Here is a 4,950-nt window from a genome sequence, read left to right on the forward strand (position 1 = left end):
CCCTCTTGATTTTTAAAATTTCATTATAATAAAATTTTAAGACACAAATGCGAGATGGAGTAATTTTTTCCCAAAATGGAGTCTAGATTTCAGGAATGAATTGGTCACAAAATTTTAACTTCCCGCCCCGCTTGTTTTTAATTTTAAGGATAACTTCGAATTGGACGTTAAAACCGTACCATAGAAAAATAATTGATAAATGATGGCATCATAAATTTATCTTTTATAATTTTAAATAATCAACTTTATACTTAAATAAGGTCTACAAGGTGTCCACGATAAATTGGAACTACTTTAAACTTCATCCAGATCCATAATGTGGATATTCGGGGTTAAATCATACTAATAAAGAAGGTTGCGTGAACAATACAATATAACTTCCACCACAATTGTTTTGACAACAAACAATAGTCATCATGGAACAAGCAAGGAGAGACGCCATCCTCGAATTGGCTCGCGCGGGACACAATCCTTCTGCTATCTACAAGCTTCTTAACTACCCCAAGACCACGGTGTACCGGATCTTCAATGCCTGGGAGGTTGAGGGGAAGGTCTGCCGCAAGGCCCACAACATGAGAAGTGACCGAATCCGCACTCCCCGCTTCCTTGAAGGCCTCCGGAAGTCCATCAAGGCTTCACCGGGGACTTCCTTGTCAAGGTTGCCCAAAAACCGTGGAGTGAGCAAGCAGCTGGTCTCCAAGGCTGTGAATGAGGACCTTGGGTACACGTCATACCGAATGGCCAAACAACACATCCTCACGGTATCCATGGAGGCCACCAGGCTCACCAACGTAAGCGTCTCCTCAATGACCAGAAAAGCCATGGAGGAAGAATCATCTTCTTCTCCGACGAGAAGAACTGGACTGTCAACAGAAGCTACAACGTTCAGAATGACAGGTGGCTTGCCAAGGAGAAAGAAGAGATCCCTGCGGTCTTCACCACAAAGTTCCCGGCCTCCGTGATGACCCTGGGTGTCATCTGCAGCACCGGTGAGGTGATGCCTACTTTCTTCTTCAATCCCAAGGAAAGGGTTAACGCAATAAAGTACTGCGAAGTCATGGAGGAGTTTGTCATCCCCTGGATGAAGGATACGGCCCCTGGGAGGGAGTTCATATTCCAACAAGACTCAGATTCCATTTTTATCAAGCAGGTTGAATTTTAAGATACTTCCAATTTATCGTGGACACCCTGTAAATTAAGAATAATAGCAAAACAAAACGTGTTTTAAAGATACTTAAAGTCTTAATAAATTAATTTAAATGGTAAACTGAAATACTTACTTTATTGTCTCTACTATTATTTAAAACCTTGTCTTGTAGAGGGTGCTTTAAAATTCTTATTTAAAGACATCGAAAGGGACCAATTTCAAGTCTCATTTTAGGGACCGAAACAAACACAATATACATATGTATTTAATGTTTATATTTCTATGGCTCTTAATAAATTGTTATGATTAATTCATGTGAAGGCACATTTAACTACTCTTGAATGTATGTTTATTACCTTTTTCTCGCAGTTGCTTGCAGCTGATCTAATAGAACGTCATAAAAGCTAAACGGCGTTTCTCCAAAACATTATTCAAACTGTCCGATTGCTACGTCATTCTTTATTTTTTAACATACTGCCCATATTTTATTCGACTCCATATATTTCCTTCTCTAGGAGCAACTGGCATTTGAAACAAACATTAATTTTAATGAGAATTACATAAGGTTTTCCCGGTACATGAAGTAACTAAAATTAATTATGAACTATTCTGCTTTATATAAAACAAAAAATAAAAATGCATGGTGTTATATATCTTTGCAGACTTTTTTAAAGGAGATTATAAGGTTTAGAGACGAATAAATATTCAAATGGCGACTTTTATATTATTATGAAAAATCCTTTGTCTTCTTATCCCTTGTCGTTTTTCCTCTCTAAACCTTATAAACTCCTTAAACGAAGTATGCAAAGATTCATAAAAGCATGTAGCGAAAAATAATTTTTATAATTATACGGTCTTTATTTTTGTTCTATAAAAAGTAGTCGTCTGTTAGTCAAAAAATTTGTTTTTAGAAAAATGTTATTTTAAGGCCGCCATGTGCTTAAAGGACATACAAATTGTTACGATTTTTTTTTGAGCCTTGAAAACCTTCTTAAAAAATTTCAGCAAAATCCATTCATTGGTTTGGCCGTGAATCCCGGACACACACATACACCCACCCACACATAGATATTTGCATTTAATATATTATTATGTATATCTTTTTCTCAGCACGTTATTTACTAGGTTATAAGTAGAACTGTGAATTATAAAGGTTTTTTTAGAGTAGGGTATTTTTTCGATTGTAACTGAATCATTGTTACTTGTTTTCTAAAGATGTTATTATCACTATTTTATTATTGAGCAGATACCATCTAAGTATGAAGCTTAACCACGAGTATGTGCCCAGCCAATACTGAAAGTAACTGTGTTAATTTCTGGCAGAGTCTTATGTGTAAATTCATGTTAGATTTTCGAGTAGGATTAAGGATAAACAAGAATAATTCCTGGACATGTTCAAACTATATAAACTATATCTAAATTTTTCATTGGTATTGGTATGTACTATTTTTGTTCTGTACCTTCAGTATCAAAATAAATTACACTTTTTATTTTAAAAAAAATAAAACTATTTAAAGTTGATTGAACTTAATCGGGTAAGACAACTTGGACTATCGATGGAGCAACTCGAACAACATTAAAATTGTTGTCATAGTTAAAATAACATAAATTATACTATGAAAATTGTGCGAAAAGTTTTACGAAAAAAACCTCCTATATTAATTTTACTCCTACTAGCTGAGTGATTTTCAGAAAGGGTAAAATTGCACTTACTAGCATTGCTTTTCCTTATAATAATATATACTTATTTAAAAATGCACTTAACACCTATTCAATATCATTTTTATATGATTTAATGATCTTCTATGAAATTATGATTGGAATAAAAAACAGAGTAATTGTTTTTAGCTTCAAAACAAGCCCTTAACCCTATTTTTAGATAACTTATAAATAGGTTTAGTGAAACATATTTCAAGCTGCTATTTTAATTTACGTCGATAAGAGTACTCACGACATTATCAAACACCCGGAAATCAGCCAATTTACGGCTTATTATGTAGGTAAACGCTTAGAAAAGGAAAAAAACCTTAAGAATCTCCCTCTTTGAAAATGGTCATCAAACATGATTTAAAGACAATACAGCAATGTCTATATGCACAAAAGAAGTCAATTTGCTCCACCATCGTGTGCAATTATGTCGAAGCTGTCGGAATTAAGTCCTTTAATTACTTAAATAAGTTCTTTCTGTCTCAAAGCGGCAGGAAACTCTGTATCGAACGTGGTCTGTGATTATTGAATTTTATTTAGAATCTAATAAATTTTGTTTATTTTTCTCTGATGAGAAGACCTTGGTATTGATCTGATCATAAACTGGCAAAGTAATCTTGTCAGGAGTAATACAAATTAAATTTGCCATATATAGAGGACAAAATATCCTGCATCAGTAATGAGGTTAAGTAATTTGGTAACACCAAATGTCACCAATCTAGTTTGATAAATAATCCCTATAGACAGTTGCCGACTACTTGGTGATCTTGGGAAAATCGGGTTGCCCATGGATCTATAAAATTACTTAGCAGTCTCAAAATTTTAGTGGAGAATTTTCATTTTCAGCATTCGGAAAATATTGTTCAAGAATGATTGTGAAAAATTATGAAGATTTGATATAATTTTTTTGGGATCAACCCATTGGACTACTTTGCAGGCTGCAGAGTAGTCCAAGCAAACCTTTGTCACTACTTTGGGGCACTTTCTTGGCCAAATTTAGTTATTTAAGCAGCTGATTTTTGTTTGTTAGATAGAATTTTCAAACTTGCACCAGTTGGAAAAAAATGGAATCAATTGATGAATTTGTTGTACCAAATATTTGGAAAAGGCACGGATTATTTCTTGGAATCTGCTCCGGGAGCGAGACCAAAACAGTTGGTAGAACCTTGTGGACTCATTGAAACGTTCATTTGCAAGGTGAGGATCGAATTGGAGCCCTCTAAAGGACTCGGCTCCCTGCCACACCTCGAAACATAAAGTCTCAAATGGCTACAAGGCAATTTGGACGAATTCGTCTCGCGAGACTTTTGGCTTCCAAATTGGTAGGATCTGAATCTGATTGATTTTTTTTTTTGTATATGGTGCAATTGAACAACAAACCAACTGACGAACTTATGAGTTGGATCAAGAAGGAATTCCAGATTTTCCCAAGGGACAAAAGTGGAGAAGGTCTGTTTCTCGCTTTCGGCCTCACATAGAGAATTTAATTGAGGTTGGAGGTGATTTTAATTAATAAAATAAATTAAAATCCATCAAGCTTTAGAATTTGGTTTTATTTTTTAGTAATATTAAATTCATCTATCAACAAAGGATGAAAAAAATTGAAAAACCGTATTTTATAAAGTTTGTTAGACCTTGTCTGGCGGTCATATTTGAGGCCAATAGAGATCATATTACTGATCAAAGATGATTTACATATGTCAAAAAAAATATACGAAAAAACTATGTTAAACTTCATTTGTATGAATTGGGTTTAATAAATTAATATGATCGTGAAACGTGAGAAGACTTTTTAAACACAAGTATCTATGCTAAATACCATGATATGATGGCAAAGTCTTTAAAATCTCAACAAATACCAGAATCAAAAACAAATATTACTCTGATTTAACAAAATAATCGTTCAATTACCTTGAAATTGTTCTACCCTCAATTATGAAATAAACCAAACAAAAAAATCATATTAATTTAATATCGATTAATTCACAATAAATACGTACTAAGATTTCTCATTTTATAGGAAATTTTCTTTAGAGACGGATTCCGGGCACAAACTTTCAATAATAAACACTTTCAAAATTAAATATTTCTTTTTA

The sequence above is a fragment of the Lepeophtheirus salmonis genome, chromosome 5 (genome assembly GCF_016086655.4).
Source record: "Lepeophtheirus salmonis chromosome 5, UVic_Lsal_1.4, whole genome shotgun sequence".
Classification (NCBI taxonomy): domain Eukaryota; kingdom Metazoa; phylum Arthropoda; class Copepoda; order Siphonostomatoida; family Caligidae; genus Lepeophtheirus; species Lepeophtheirus salmonis.